The 15,899-nt window shown below is 53.8% G+C and overlaps 1 non-coding gene across 1 annotated transcript; it reads left to right on the top strand.

The window, feature by feature from the left end:
* The first annotated feature begins 12,874 nt into the window (after positions 1-12,874).
* On the top strand, positions 12,875-12,956 carry TRNAS-GCU (transfer RNA serine (anticodon GCU)). The gene has a single exon. It is a non-coding gene; the product is annotated as a tRNA-Ser (tRNA).
* Positions 12,957-15,899: the final 2,943 nt, after the last annotated feature.

Consider the following 15,899-nt stretch of genomic DNA (forward strand, 5'->3'; position numbering starts at 1 on the left):
CAGGAGGGCATCTAAGCAAACTACAGATGACTGAGAGAGGAACTGAACGGAGACACCCTCGATGGCAGAGAGAAAGATAAAGGAGCGCTGCGTAGCAAAGGAAGATGGGAGGCTCTGATGGAACAAAAAAGGTGGAAAGGGAGACAACGTGCTACAAGGTGCTGTGGAGAACGAGGAAGGTCTCAGGAGGCATTGTGACTGTGAGGAGAGGGGTGTTGAGGGGGGCTGATGGACAAAAGAAGGCTTGGGACAACAAGGAGGAACTCGGGTGATCATCTGAGCAGAGTACAGATGGTCTTGGGTGGCCAGGGACTGAACCCAGGAATAGCGCAGAGGAACAAATGAGTGCTCTATGACTCAAAGTGCTACAAGACGGATGTGGAACACAAGGAACATCTTGGGAGGCATCGTGACTGGGAGAAAAAATGTCCTGAGGGAGCCAGAGAGACAGAAAAAGGATTGTGGAGACAATTATTAAATCCAGAGGGGATCTGAACTGAGTAAACATGTCATCAAAGGGCCAGGGAATGACTAGAGGCATGGCTAGAGGGGAGAGAGGACGGAACGACTGGGCTGGGTCACAGATATGGACTCAGGAAGTCTTCTGAGGGAACAAGAGGGGTGCAAGGTCTGCTACAAAGCTAAAAGTGTGCTAAGGGCAACCTTGAAGGCATCGATAGACATCGTGACACCATTAGAGGGGTCCTGAATGGGCCAGAGAGACCAAAAGCAGCTCAGGGACACAAGGAGGAAGTCTGGAGGGGATCTGAACAGAGTACAGATGTCCTCAGGAGGCCAGGGACCAAACAGAGGCACCCTAGATGGCAGACAGGATACGAGCAATCTGAGTCACAAACTGGAGGATGGGGTTCAGAGGTAACAAGAGAGGATCAAAGTCCGCTACAGAGCTAAAACCGGGCTGTGGGACATAAAGAAGGTCTGGGGAGGCACAGTGACTGGGAGCAGAGGGGTCATGAGAAAGATAACAGAGATTATCTGTTATCTCTCTCATGAGAGAGAGGTAAAGTGCTGCCAAAATGCTGTGGAGCACAAGGAAGGTCTCAGGAGACATCCTAGATGGCATAGAGAAGAAAAAGGATGCTCTTTTTTGGGAACAGAGATCTTAGGAGAGGTTCAATTGCAACAGAACAAGTCCAGAGGGGGCTTACGGAGCTAAAAGTGTGCTGTGGGGAACCTCTAAGACCTCAGGAGGCATTGTGACAGTGGCAGAGAGGTTCTGAGAGGGACAGACAAAAGAAGGCCCCAGGACATGATGAAAAAGTCCAGAGGGGATTTGAACAGACTACAGGTGTCCTCAGGGGACCAGGGACTGAACAGAGGTGTCCTAGCTAGCATAGAGGACAACATGAGTGTTCTGGAGATGAAACATGGCATCAGAAAAGGTTCTCAGGGAGCAAGAAGGGTGCAAAGTGCGCTACAGAGCCACAGAGGGCTGTGGGGCACAAGGATGGCCTCAGGAGGCACGGTGACGGCAGAAGAAGGGTGCTGAGAGTGAGAGACAGAAGGCAGCTCTGGGACACAATGCAAAACTCAAGAGGGTGTCCCAGTGATGTCCTCAGGGGATGAGTGACTGAATGGAGACATCCTAGATGACAGTGAATGAGGTAAGAGAGCTGTGGGGCACAAAGAAAGCCTGAGGAAGGGTTCTGTCTGAATAAGAGAGACACAAAGAAGGCTGCAGAGCTTGAAGGGTGCTGTGGGGCACAAGGACTGTCTCGGGAGGCATCATGACAGGAACGAGAGGGCTCCGGGGGGCGGGGGAAATGCGGACATAGAGACAAACAAAGGATTGCTGACACAATGAGGTACTCGGGAGGGGATCTGAACAGGGTACAGATGTCCTCAGGAGACTGGGGCCCGAATGGAGGCATCTGACATGGCAGAGGGAAGGTAAGAGTGCTCTGAGGCAAAATGAAAGCCTGAGGAAGAGTTATCTCTCAATAAGAAAGATACGAAGCCTGCTGGAGAACTAAAGGGTGGCCATGGAACACAAGGACGCTCGCAGGAAGCATTGTGATGGAAACAGAGGGGTGCTGAGGTGGGCGAAGAGACAAAAGAAGGCTCGAGGGCACAAAGGTACTCAGGAGGGGATTTGACCAGAGTACGGATGTCATGAGGGAGACACAGACCCACTGGAAGCAAGCGAGATCGAGGAGAGGACAAGAAGACTGCTCTGAGGAAGAGGGATGACCTGAGGAGATGTTCTGACAAACTGAGAGGGGTACAAATTATGCTTCAGAAATAACAGCATGCCAAGGAGACCCTCTAAAGCTCGGGATGAATTGAGAGAACAGAAAAAAAATAAGACACAAATAAAATTTAAAAAGCAACGGGGTATGTGACAAAAAAGAAAGGATTAAAAACCAGGGATAGACAGCTTGATAAAAGTAGACATAGAAAGAAAATTTAAAAAGCAAAAGGGTACAAGGCAGAGGAGAAAAAAAATCAAAATATAGGGACAGCAAACTAAATAAACAAAGACATAGAAACAAAATCTTAAAAGTGACAAGGTATGGCACAGACTAGAATGAAATAAAAAAGACAGTGCACTGGATAAAAGTAGATACAGAAAAAAATTCAAAAGCAACGTGACACAGGAAAGAAAGGAAATAATAAAAAATAGGGTTGGACATCTGGATAAAAGTAGACAGAAAAAAATTTTATAAGTGACAATGTAGAATACAGATAGGAAAAAAGTAAATAATAGAGACAGAAAAACACATAAAAGTGAGCATAGAAACAATAATTCAAAAGTGAAGACATTGAGAGGAAAAAATTAAAGAATGGCAAAACCCCTAAATAGATGAAGACATAGAAGGAAAATTTTAAAAGCGACTGGTTACAGGACAGATTAGAATGAATTAAAAAATAAGGACAGCAAACTGGATAAAAATAGATGAGGAAAGAAAAATTAAAAGCAACAGGGTACAGGACAGACAGGAAAAAATTAAACAGGGAGAGACATCGATAAAAGTAGAAATAGAACAAAAATTTCAAAAGCGACAGGATACAGGAAACAGGGAAAAAAAAATAGAGATAGAAAACAAGATAAAAGTACACCAAGAAACAAAATTCCCCAAAGAAAACAATTATGAGAGTAAAAAATTGAAAAATAGGAACAGTTAACTGGAAAAAAATAGACATAGAAAGAAAATTTAAAAAGCAATGCAGTTCATGACAGGAAAGTATTAAGAAATAGAAACAGGAACTGGATAAAAACAGACATAGAAAGAACATTTTAAAAGCAAAAGGATTAAGGAAATAACAGAAAAAAATTAAAAAATAGGGCCAGCTAACTAAAATGGAGACATATAAAGTAAATTTAAAAAACAACAGGGTATACGATAGACAAAAAAGAATTAAAAAATAGGGATGGGAGCTTGATAAAAGTAGACATAGAAAGAAAATTTAAAAAGCGATGGCACTAAGGAAAGAAAAGAAACAAATAAAAAACAAAGAGTGAATGGGATAAAAGTAGACAAAGAAAGGGCATTTAAAAAAAAAGGATTAAGAAAATAAAGAAAAAAAATTTGAAAAATAGAGACAACAAAATAAAATGCAGACATAGAAAGAAAACACAGGACAGGCTGCGCTGATCTGAAGCAGGGCAGGGCCAGGCAAGCATCCCGAACAGCAACCAATTCTTGAGTGACAGCCATGTTGTCCCATCTTCCCTCTACTTTTCCCACGTTTCTTCCTCCCAGGACCACCCTGAACCCTCCCTTCCCCCACCTCTGGTTCCTCTCCCCAAACATTCCATACCCACTCTCGTGCCGTCCTGTCATGCTCTTCCCCTGCACTCAGCACAGTTTTCCAGTACTTAAAGGCCACTACAAAGAGGACAGAGACTCTCTCTTAACAAAGAGCCACATGGAGAGGACAGGGAGCAACTGGGAGAGGTTTTACCTTGATATAAGAAAGACATCTTCTACAGTGAGGACAATCATTCACTGCAACAGCCTCCCCAGGGACGTGGTAGAGTCCCCATGACTGGGAGGTTTTCAAGATGCGCTTGGACAGGGTGCTAGATAATCTCATCTAGGCTCCCTTTCCCACAAAAGCTTGCACCAGAGGATCTTTGGAGGTCCCTGCCACTCGGGGAGATTCTCTCATTCCATAAATATTCGGGCTTCCTTCATACTGTGTTTTGTGGCTTTCGAGGGGTGCCGATGAGTACTGGGGCTCCTTCCACAAGAGCTCTCACCCCAAGCTGGCCTTGTCTCCATCGCTATGGGATGTCAGGGGCAAAAGACGAGGCCCTCTCAAAGCCAGGAACTAGGGAGAAAGCCCGAGTTTTACCAAGCGAGGAACTCTTTTGGACACTCAGCTGGTTGGGATTGGAGAAGAGGGGAGAATGAAACAGGACTCTCTTGCAAAGCTGATGCCCAATGTCTTTAATGAGAAAATCAAAGGACAATGGAAAAGGCGAGAGCTTAAGCAATGCATTTTGGAGGAGGCTGAGTAAAGCTCAGAGAAGTGCTGCCATCTGAAGGAAAACCTCCACGCCAGGGATGCTTCTTTTCCAATTCCCCTTCAAGGCTCTGGCAGTCATGTATCTCCTAGACCCATTGCTACGGAAGGAAGGAGGAGGTATTTGGTGGGGAGCGTAAGGCAAAGCAGAGCAAGAGGGGGAAAGAGAGAGGCTTCCTTGGGAAGAGACGGAAGGCCAGCGCAGGCCCCTTCCTCCAGGCGGAGCGGTGGGAGCTGGGGCACCTGCAGACCATGGCCGTGCTCTCAGGGCTGGCTCCAGGGCTTTCCTGGAGGCTCCCAGCGCTCAACCACAGGGAGGCAATATACGGCCTTCAGCATAAGAGATTGCCCCGTCCCAGAGGCCCGCAGAGCCCACGGCCCAGACCGGACCACCCAAAGCCCCCCAGCCCCAGGGAGCCCCCAGAAGCGATGGGCACACTGCCAGCGCTGAGAGAGCTCCCCACGGCAGCCGACGCGGTGGATCCCACGGCTGTGCTCTGAGGGAAGGAGCTGAGGATTGGGCCCGGCAGCGTCACCAGGACCGGCGAGGGCTGGATGGCAACGCTGGAGTCGGCGCACCGGATGACGCAGGGCTCGTTGCAGCTGTTGGCAAGCGGGGTTGGGCCGCAGGCAGCTGGCAGGCACGGGCTGTAGCACGCCATGTCTCGCGGAGGGAGGCGACCCTGCAAGACCGGGAGGGAGCAGAGGGCATTAGCTGTCGGGCCCTTTCAGACCTCCAGCTTGGCTCCTCTGAGAACGGGCAGCGCCTAGGCGCTCAGCAGAGAGAGATGTAGCATGGGGCACGAGTCAAGAAAGCTGTGTCCGGCAGGAGGGCCCACAACTTGGCAGAACACCACAATGCAGCCTCCTCTCCACTGCCTTAACCTCCCCGCTGCCTGGTCACAGCCTGCCATAACTGAAGAGCTCTTCTCTCACCTGCTTGGCATGTCTCACCCACAAGGAGCCGGGATAATCTGGCCAGACTTACTTGCAATGCCCCATGAAATGCAGGGTCCCACTTGGTAAACGTTCTCAAAGGCAGAAGCAGTGGCATGGCCCAACGGTTGATGGACCGCCAGTGTCTGCAGAGAGGGGGTTTCTGTGATTGTTGTGGGCCTGCGGTGGGTATTTGTTTGCAACTGAAGGGTCACCCGAGAGGGTCTGTCCAAACCTCCTGTTTGGAAGCTCCCCCCGCCCAAGTCAAGCTCCTTTGCAGCCTATACCTCAGCCAGCCTTGCCACTCCCAGGCACGCCTGCCCCATGGAGGCACTCTGCTGCCTCCAGTTGCTCCATTACCGAGGGTACGTCTGCAGGCTGCGAGGATATTTCACAACAATCCTTCTGCTCAGCCTTGAAGGCTTGCTAGGGAAGGTGCCCTTCAGAGAGTCCTCAGTAAGTCCCCTCCCGGTATGAGGAAATGGATGCCAGGTTTTTCAGACGGGTTGAGCATAGCCTTGATGCTGTGGCCTTAGTCAGGGAAAGATTTTCCACTGCAGACCAAGAGGCTCCCTCTTCTTGGCATCAGGCTGTGTACTTCCTGATCATCAGCCCTTGTACCAGCATGGAGTTGTTCACTCAGCCAAATGGGTCTCCTTCTTCCCCCACCCCCCGCCCTCCAGAACCCTGGTCTTGTCAGGGCAGGCTCCTCTCACCCACTGCTCTCAGGAGGGGACACGTCTGAGTAAAACGCAACAGGGCGCCTGAAGACAGCAGCCACTACGGAAGAAGACATCTATGGTAGGACTAGCTCTCCCGAGGAAGCTCCTCGTCATGCCAATAATGCAAAAGGAGCATTGCTGAACTGCGGATGGTGGAGGAAGGGCCCGGGCGTTGGGTAGGGAGTGCTGGCCGTATGTCCTGCGCCTTGGATAGAACCACAGCTGGCAAAGAAACCAACCAATGCCCTGTTTCACATCCTAGACTGTTCACCCAGGATGAGGGAGGCAAAATGCATGCAGCCCTCCCCACAAAAACTGTCCTGCCAACCGAGGAGACAAGAGGCAAAATGAACTGAGACTTACCACCTTCACAGAGCAGAGGAAGGCACGAGGAGAGGATGGAGGAGCTGGGAGTTGGGCACGCTTTTATACTGTGGCCCAGAGCCCCAGGGGAGCTGAAAAATGACACAAACACGAAGCATGTTGAGAAACAGCAATTTTGGCTTCTGAAAGCTCTGCTGGTCGACGAAAGACATGCCTCCTTTGCCAGAAATGCTTGGCTCCCTTTTCATCCTGGGCAGCACTGAAGTGATTTGGTTGATAGCAATTATGTTTCTTCCCCAGACCAACGCTCGTTTGAGGTCTCATGCCAGTTGCTGGTGAAGCCTTGCAGCAGATTCAGGCCAGGAGGAGGTATTGTGCGCGTCCTGCCCTTCCTGGGGAACATGGCCGCCACTTACTTAGGACTTTGCCAGCAGAGCACGCCTGAAGGCCGCTCAGAAGGGTCTCTCTTTGGCGGGCTGAGGCCGACCCTGAGCAACCCCAGTGCCTGCTCAGAGCCCAGGCAAGCCTCTGCAGGACGGCTGTTCTGCTGAGGGACAGAGAACGGAGGAGACTCAGATCCCTGGGGTGATTGGAAGGGGGTCGTCAAACAAGGCCCTCCTGCGGTCTGGAGAGAAACCCCGCTGTGTACAGGGACGGGGACACAGGCCATTGCTGGAGAGGATCGGGCTTCTCGGTGGCAGATCTCTGCTCCCCTCGGGCCTTGGTGATGCACACACTTTCCAGCCATGCAAAGGGAGCCCAGCAGTTCAGCTGTTGTCTTCGGTCAGGAAAGGCCAGAGTGTTTTCTTTGGGAACTGCACAGCCCTTGCCTTGCCTGCCAGGACTTTACTCGTTACTGTCCCGAGGAGAAGCAAAGGCTCAACGTGGCCCTGGACAGCGATGAAGGAGCCTGCTGACTCATGCCTGAAAGCGAGCCATCACCAAGTAGACCTGTCTGCTTTGGCGCAGTCTTCCCAAACGACACTCACCTTTGCATTATGGCCGGGTGGCTTGTTCGGGTCACTGACCCAGAGGGTCTGGCTTGTTTTCCCTGGCTCAGGGATGGATTGGCACATTCAGGGCCCTTTAATTGCGAGGTGGCACCAGCAGACCACCTCGGAGTCACCCAAAAGTGCTGAGGCACTATGAGACACCTCAGCTCCACCTTGGTGCAAATCATCCAGGCACTGGCATCAGGGGCTCTGGGGGAAAGGAATTTAGGTGTGCAGGGGACCCTAGGCGCAACCTCCTGTCCCCATTCCTGCAGAAATGCAGCTTTTTGTACAGTGTTGTCAGGGCTGTTAGCGTCTTGCCCAACCACTTGGTGACTCCTTGAAATCCTGTCATGCTCCTTGGTGAAACAGCAGCCAAAGGAGGACAGCATGGACGTGCCCTGACATTCCCACTCCCGCACGTTTGTGGAGCACAGACCAAATGGAGGCAAGTTGCCAACACGATGTATCCAGGGCCTGGGGAGCCTGCTTGTTTTGACAGACGGGCGTGACAGGCCACCGGACTGAGGCTGCAGCCACTGAGTGGCACCAGATGGTGCTCCCTGCTACCCTGTGAGCCATAGTGCAGACTGTGCCGGTCTGGAAAGGTCTGGGGGGAGCTCAAAGGCCAGGTGCGTGTCGCCAGCCCTAAGAGCTGCCTGGAAAAAGCCTCTGACTGCCCGTGCTGCTTGGGAAGATGGGCCACGCTCTCAGCCGGGCAGCCGTGCCGTTTGGGGAAGGGTCTTGGGTGGGGGCTGTTGGCTTCCGCTGCAAAGGATTGATGGCTCGGTCTCACTTCTGCCGTTGTTTCCAGCAGAGCCATGCTCTGGGGCTGTAGTGCCGTCCTGCCGGGACGGTCAACCCAGTGCCACAGCTCACGGCAGAAACGTGCTCACTCCGTACAGGCAGAAAGAGGTCCCAGGAGTCACTACGGCGCCAGGGTGGGAGGCAGCCACCCGTGCCTCTTTTCCAGGTGGAACTGGAAGTGCACTGACAAAGCAGCCAGTGATGCTCCCTCCTGCAAGGCTCTGAGGCCTTGGAGGAACTTGAGAGGAGGAACTTGAGAGGCACTCGAGCCCCAGCGTGTCCCCAGCTGAAGGGCAGGGAAGTGGCTGCCCATCTCTTCCAGCCCCAAAAGCCCTGAGATGTGGCCTTTTGAGACGTGGCCCAGCCCTGCAGAAGAGCCACGGGGTGCCCACAGCAATCCCCGCAGGGGAAGCTGCCAGCAGGAACCAACCCCGAGGGAAACTCCCCAAATGGCATGACCTGCCCTATGGCTGCTCTGTTCCCGGCCAGTGCACTAATGGCTGAGCACTCAAACTACTGATGTACAGCCTTGCTGCTCCTCCCTCTCTGCTCTCCCTTCTGGCAATTGAGAGGTCGTGCAAAGAGGAGCAGACGCCAGGACAGACACTCTGCTCCTCACGTAGCCTCCTTTGCCACCAGGCAGGAGCATGACACAGCCCATCACAGCTCCGCTACAGCAGGCAGTGACTACCATCGCTGGGCTACTCTCCTCCTTGGCCTGCCATCCTGCCCCGCTGCTGCATGTGGGAAGGGTGGGGAGGCATTCCTCTACTGCATGAGGAGCCTGGCCTTTGCTGCGCCTGAGCAAAGCTGAGGCAGCGGGAGAGGGCACGTGCATCCACCTGCCTCAGCAGGCATGTGGTAACACCTGAGGGCAGGAAGCGGACAGCACAGGCCCATCCTTGCTCCGCAAGATGCCTTCTGCTTTGAACTGCAGCCACAAGAGGACACGTCCTTCCCAGGGCTGGCAAGGCAACCAAAAGTGAAAAGCACCCTCAGGCAAATGCTATGAGTTTACTCCTCAGCCACTTTGACCTTGCACCCTTGGGGCTGACTACCCACTTTGAGCATGAGGATTCTGAGAATGAGCATCGACAGATTTCCACAGAACGAGACCTTGTTTCTTCCCCCCTTCCCCTTTTTTCCTTTGTTTTGAGGCCACCACAGAGCTACCTGGCCACCTCTAGGAATGGTCCCAGTGCCCCCATCCCTTCACACCGTGGTGCTTCTCTGCATCTCACATCTCCTTCTTTGGCCTTCATCTTCCAACCACCTCTGGGGGGCTGAGTCTCCTCCTCTCCGTGTCTCTCAGCCGGACAGGCATCCAGCCGGGGCTTGGCTGATTGCTGAGCCCTTCCATGGCTCTGCGGGGCCTTGCGTTTCTCAAGGTCAGCCTCAGCCCTTCAACAGGAGGCCCACGTGAGTGGCCTTCGTCTGGAGGGCTCCACAGCTGAAGGCCTGACTGAGCGTGGTAGTCACGTGCCCAACAAAGATGTGCACAAGCCACACACAGGGCCTGGAGCTACGGAAACCCTTTCCTGGGAACTGGCATGGGACCCCAAATGACCGTTGCTTTGAGGAGCCAGCATCTAATGAATCACTGTGCTCTCACCCAACAGGGAAATGCAAGCCAGACCTTTCAGATGAAAGAGACAAGTTCTTCATCTCTTGGCTGTGCTTTGCAAGCCTCAAATTGCTCTCCGTTGACGTGCTGCACAAAGAAGGTGTGTTCCAGGTCTCCTGAGGCGCCGGCTCACCATATAAAAAGCCTGTGCCACTCCAGGCCCTTCCATCCATATCTCTTCCCTTGCTCTCCACGGTGAACTTGGTAAGTCTGAACTCACTCCTTCTCTTCCTGCTGGGAAGATTTCTGGCTGGGGGACTGCTTCCCTTCTGCGCATGCTCCTTCTGATACGTGGTCCAGGCTTGAAAATACACTGGGCTTCCCTCTTCTGGGAGGTGAGGTGGTGAGAGAAGAGGGAAGGCTTTGTTCCCTTCCGAGAGGGAGTCAGTTTGGCTCCTTTGTAGCAGTGGCTCTGCTGAAGTCTGAGGCTGCATGACCAGTACCATTTAACCGGACACGATGTGCTTCCTCCCCCATCCATAGTGCAGCAACCTGCCTTGGTCACTCTTGGCACGGAAAGGAACTTGCCAGGGAGATCTGACCTGACCCAGGCACTGCCCGTTCTCAGAGGAGCCAAGCTGGAGGTCTGAAAGGGCCCGACAGCTAATGCCCTCTGCTCCCTCCCGGTCTTGCAGGGTCGCCTCCCTCCGCGAGACATGGCGTGCTACAGCCCGTGCCTGCCAGCTGCCTGCGGCCCAACCCCGCTTGCCAACAGCTGCAACGAGCCCTGCGTCATCCGGTGCGCCGACTCCAGCGTTGCCATCCAGCCCTCGCCAGTCCTGGTGACGCTGCCGGGCCCAATCCTCAGCTCCTTCCCTCAGAGCACAGCCGTGGGATCCACCGCGTCGGCTGCCGTGGGGAGCTCTCTCAGCGCTGGCAGTGTGCCCATCGCTTCTGGGGGCTCCCTGGGGCTGGGGGGCTTTGGGTGGTCCGGTCTGGGCCGTGGGCTCTGCGGGCCTCTGGGACGGGGCAATCTCTTATGCTGAAGGCCGTATATTGCCTCCCCGTGGTTGAGCGCCGGGAGCCTCCAGGAAAGCCCTGGAGCCAGCCCTGAGAGCGCGGCCATGGTCTGCAGGTACCCCAGCTCCCACCGCTCCCACTAGCTGGAGGAAGGGGCCTGCGCTGGCCTTCCGTCTCTTCCCAAGGAAGCCTCTCTCTTTCCCCCTCTTGCTCTGCTTTGCCTTACGCTCCCCACCAAATACCTCCTCCTTCCTTCCGTAGCAATGGGTCTAGGAGATACATGACTGCCAGAGCCTTGAAGGGGAGTTGGAAAAGCAGCATCCCTGGCGTGGAGGTTTTCCTTCAGATGGCAGCACTTCTCTGAGCTTCACTCAGCCTCCTCCAAAATGCATTGCTTAAGCTCTCGCCTTTTCCATTGTCCTTTGATTTTCTCATTAAAGACATTGGGCATCAGCTTTGCAAGAGAGTCCTGTTTCATTCTCCCCTCTTCTCCAATCCCAACCAGCTGAGTGTCCAAAAGAGTTCCTCGCTTGGTAAAACTCGGGCTTTCTCCCTAGTTCCTGGCTTTGAGAGGGCCTCGTCTTTTGCCCCTGACATCCCATAGCAATGGAGACAAGGCCAGCTTGGGGTGAGAGCTCTTGTGGAAGGAGCCCCAGTACTCATCGGCACCCCTTGAAAGCCACAAAATACGGAATGAAGGAAGCCCCATTTTCTGTTGAGTGTCCCTGTGCTGCAGTGATTACAGCAGGGGCTCAACCAAGTGCTGCATTAATGAGAGCCAGTGATGGGCCTGGCTACTTTGTTAGGAAAGTCTTTGTTAAGAACCCAGAAAGTGAATCCCAGGAACCTTTCATATGCACAATGGGGAGTGCCAGCAGTCTGGGGAAGCAGCTCGGCGCAGCATGGCATTTCCCAGGCCTGGCCTCCCTCCTGCCATGGGCTCCTGCCCTGGAGGCAATCCTGAATCTGTCAGTTCTCCTGGTTCACATGTCTCCGCAATTGCAGGCCCATGGGGTGGCCTGGGGCTAGGAGAAACTACTTGGGGTCACCAGGGTGCAAGTGGTTCTGGCCCCAGCCCCCAAGGCTGTGCACTGCTCCCCTTTGTCCAGGGCAGGAATTTTCTCTCCTCCTCCAGGCGGAGGAGAAAGAGAGGCTGCCAGGGCCCTGCCATCCGTGTCCATCCCACGGTGCGCAATCCCGTACCCGCCTTTCTGTTATCCAGCAGGGGCAGCAAGCCTGGCCTCGGCACCATTTTCCCCAGCTCAAGGTCTGACCTTCAAGGCACGGAAAGGTCTGGGCTCAGGGGACCAGTGCAGTTGTTTCAACTCTCTGCAGCACTGCAGCTCTGGCAGGTGAAAAGAGGAGCTGTGTGCAGTGGGGCTGGTGTCCCTCAGCTCCCTCTTCGTTCCTGACTGTTAGCTGTGCTGGGAGAGAAGCAGCCTGTGATGAGATGCTGGGTGAGCACCGGGGGACCAGCACAGAGGCGCCATGGCCAAGCCTGAGGCACGTGCTCTGTCCTGGTGAAAAAAGTCCACCAGTCAAGTGTGAGTGACTCCTGTCCATATGAGCTGGTGGTATCCTTCCAGAATGTGAGGGGAAGGTGGCTGGTGACAAATTAATCTCAAAGTCAAGCTCAAGTCTGTTGGAGGTGCTGGGCTGCTCTGCGGGCACTCTCTGGTGTTCCTTCCCGGGAAGGAGCGTGGGGCTCTGCTGTTCAGTCGTTTTCTGATGTGAACGCCGAGACCTATTTCGCAAAGTGCCCGGAGCTCAGCCCAGCTGTCAGGAGAGTGGAGCAGTCCCAAAAGGCAAAAGGTGGAGGCTGTCTCCTCTCTCCCATGTCAAAGAGTATAAAAAGCTGTAGGCGTCAGAAGCAGGAGCTGGAGCTGGAGCTGGAGCTGGAGCTGGAGCAGGAGCAGGAGCAGGAGCAGGAGCAGGAGCAGCAGGAGCAGGAGCAGCAAAATGAGGAGCAGTTGCAGCCACAGTGGCAGCAGCGGCAGGAGCAGCAGTAGCCGCATGCTGACGAGGTGGCCGAGTGGTGAAGGCGATGGACTGCTAATCCATTGTGCTCTGCACGCGTGGGTTCGAATCCCATCCTCGTCGGCCAGCCCAACAATGGTCTGAGTTTCTGAGTTTCTGAGTGTGAACAGCTCCATGTGTGTCCCCAAGGAAGCCTTTGTTTTGAGATGAGAGTTGCCTGAAAAGAACTTGCAAGGTTTTCAAGTGGCTCAGGACACACCTCAACCTCTTCTGTCTCCACATAGGCAAGAGGAACAAAAAGGGCAAGAAGGAAGATACAGGCAACTCACACGATGGTCAGCCTCTCCTCGATCCCTGGCAAGATGATAGAGCAAACCATCCTGGAAGCAGTTTCCAAACATAGGTAGCACAGGAAAGCGCTTGGGAGCAGTAAGCATTTAGGATTTCTAAAGGAGAAGTCATGCTTAACCAAGCTGGTAGCCTTCTACAGTGAGGTGACGAGCTTGGCGGAGAAGGGAAGAGCACTGGATGCTGTTTACCTTGCCTTCAGGAAGGCTCAACCAGCCGCGGAACGAAAACAAAACACGCGTAACCCACCTTCTGTCACAGAACATTTCAAGCAAGATATTCTTTTATGGGAGGCATTGCTCTCGTCTGTCCACAGAATCTCAGAATCGTTGGGGTGGGAAGGGACCTCCTGAGATCCTTTAGTGCAAGCCAACTGCTCCAGCAGGGTCACCTTGAGCTGGTTGCTTAGCACATAGTCCAGTTGGTTTTGAGTACCTCCAAGGACGGAGACTCCACAACCTCTCTGCGCAACCTGGTCCACTGTGTGACACCCCTGACGGCAAGAAAGCGGATTCTTGCCTTGAGATGGAATTTCAGGTGTTTTATTTTGTGCCCACTGCCTCTTGCGCTGGCAGTTCGAATCCAGAAGGATCCCTCTCTGTTCGGTGGCTGCTGAACCCAGCAGCCCAGCAGAGCTCAGGCTGCCACAGCTCCGTGCCCCCAGGCCCAGCCAGCAGCCAGGCTGAGCATGCCTCCCAGGAGGCACACACACACACACAGATCCATGCATACAACCCATATACACATGGCCGACCACACCCATCAGCCCAGGCAGAAACACTCAGCACTCAACAAAGGGCACCCACAGCCTCCTCCAGGTCCTCTTTCTGGCTAATCACGAGGAAGGTCTGTGAGTGGGAAAATACTACACACCTGTACAACGTGGAGCCCTCCATCAGCTGGGCTCAGACTGTAGCCCCTCTACCCTGTAGCTGGTGCCTGGCTCCAGTTGGCCTGGACACCCTGGTCCTTCTGGTAGCCAGCTCCCCCGGTTCTCTCGCCCCTAGAGGCTCGCAGACAGACACTAACAGGTGTCTCTGGCAGTTGGCCAGGACCCTCTGGTGCCTCCTGTAGCCTACTCCTTCTGTGACTTCACCCTTAGAGGCACACACCCATACGTGGCTCCCAAGCGGCTTTACCCACTTGCCGCAGCATCTGGCTTGATGCTCGAGAGCAACCACACACTGACTTGCATACCCTCACACGCTCCACTTGCTGGCACGTTATTTCCACTCACCCTGGTCTGTCCAGGTGCCGGCACCCCAGACAAACAGTCCCAGTGACCTCTGGTCCCACTCCAGTGACTGGCACCACCCAGGCAGCAACCACGGCGACCTGTGGTTTGACTCCAGTTGCTGGCCCCTAGGCTTCCATACCCACACATACGCACAGAATAGAGAGCCCCTCACCAGGGAGAAGAGTTAGGAATAGAGCTTAAGAAGAACACAGGACAGGCTGCGCTGATCCGAAGCAGGGCAGGGCCAGGCAAGCATCCCGAACAGCAACCAATTCTTGAGTGACAGCCATGTTGTCCCATCTTCCCTCTACTTTTCCCACGTTTCTTCCTCCCAGGACCACCCTGAACCCTCCCTTCCCCCACCTCTGGTTCCTCTCCCCAAATATTCCATACCCACTCTCGTGCCGTCCTGTCATGCTCTTCCCCTGCACTCAGCACAGTTTTCCAGTAGTTAAAGGCCACTACAAAGAGGACGGAGACTCTCTCTTAACAAAGAGCCACACGGAGAGGACAGGGAGCAACTGGGAGAGGTTTTACCTTGATATAAGAAAGACATCTTCTACAGTGAGGACAATCATTCACTGCAACAGCCTCCCCAGGGACGTGGTAGAGTCCCCATGACTGGGAGGTTTTCAAGATGCGCTTGGACAGGGTGCTAGATAATCTCATCTAGGCTCCCTTTCCCACAAAAGCTTGCACCAGAGGATCTTTGGAGGTCCCTGCCACTCGGGGCGATTCTCTCATTCCATCAATATTCGGGCTTCCTTCATACTGTGTTTTGTGGCTTTCGAGGGGTGCCGATGAGTACTGGGGCTCCTTCCACAAGAGCTCTCACCCCAAGCTGGCCTTGTCTCCATCGCTATGGGATGTCAGGGGCAAAAGACGAGGCCCTCTCAAAGCCAGGAACTAGGGAGAAAGCCCGAGTTTTACCAAGCGAGGAACTCTTTTGGACACTCAGCTGGTTGGGATTGGAGAAGAGGGGAGAATGAAACAGGACTCTCTTGCAAAGCTGATGCCCAATGTCTTTAATGAGAAAATCAAAGGACAATGGAAAAGGCGAGAGCTTAAGCAATGCATTTTGGAGGAGGCTGAGTGAAGCTCAGAGAAGTGCTGCCATCTGAAGGAAAACCTCCACGCCAGGGATGCTGCTTTTCCAACTCCCCTTCAAGGCTCTGGCAGTCATGTATCTCCTAGACCCATTGCTACGGAAGGAAGGAGGAGGTATTTGGTGGGGAGCGTAAGGCAAAGCAGAGCAAGAGGGGGAAAGAGAGAGGCTTCCTTGGGAAGAGACGGAAGGCCAGCGCAGGCCCCTTCCTCCAGGCGGAGCGGTGGGAGCTCAGCTCCTCTGCAGACCATGGCCGTGCTCTCAGGGCTGGCTCCAGGGCTTTCCTGGAGGCTCCCAGCGCTCAACCACAGGGAGGCAATATACGGCCTTCAGCATAAGAGATTGCCCCGTCCCAGAGGCCCGCAGAGCCCATGGC

Source organism: Mycteria americana, chromosome 16 (assembly GCF_035582795.1).
Source record: "Mycteria americana isolate JAX WOST 10 ecotype Jacksonville Zoo and Gardens chromosome 16, USCA_MyAme_1.0, whole genome shotgun sequence".
In the NCBI taxonomy this organism is placed as follows: Eukaryota; Metazoa; Chordata; class Aves; order Ciconiiformes; family Ciconiidae; genus Mycteria; species Mycteria americana.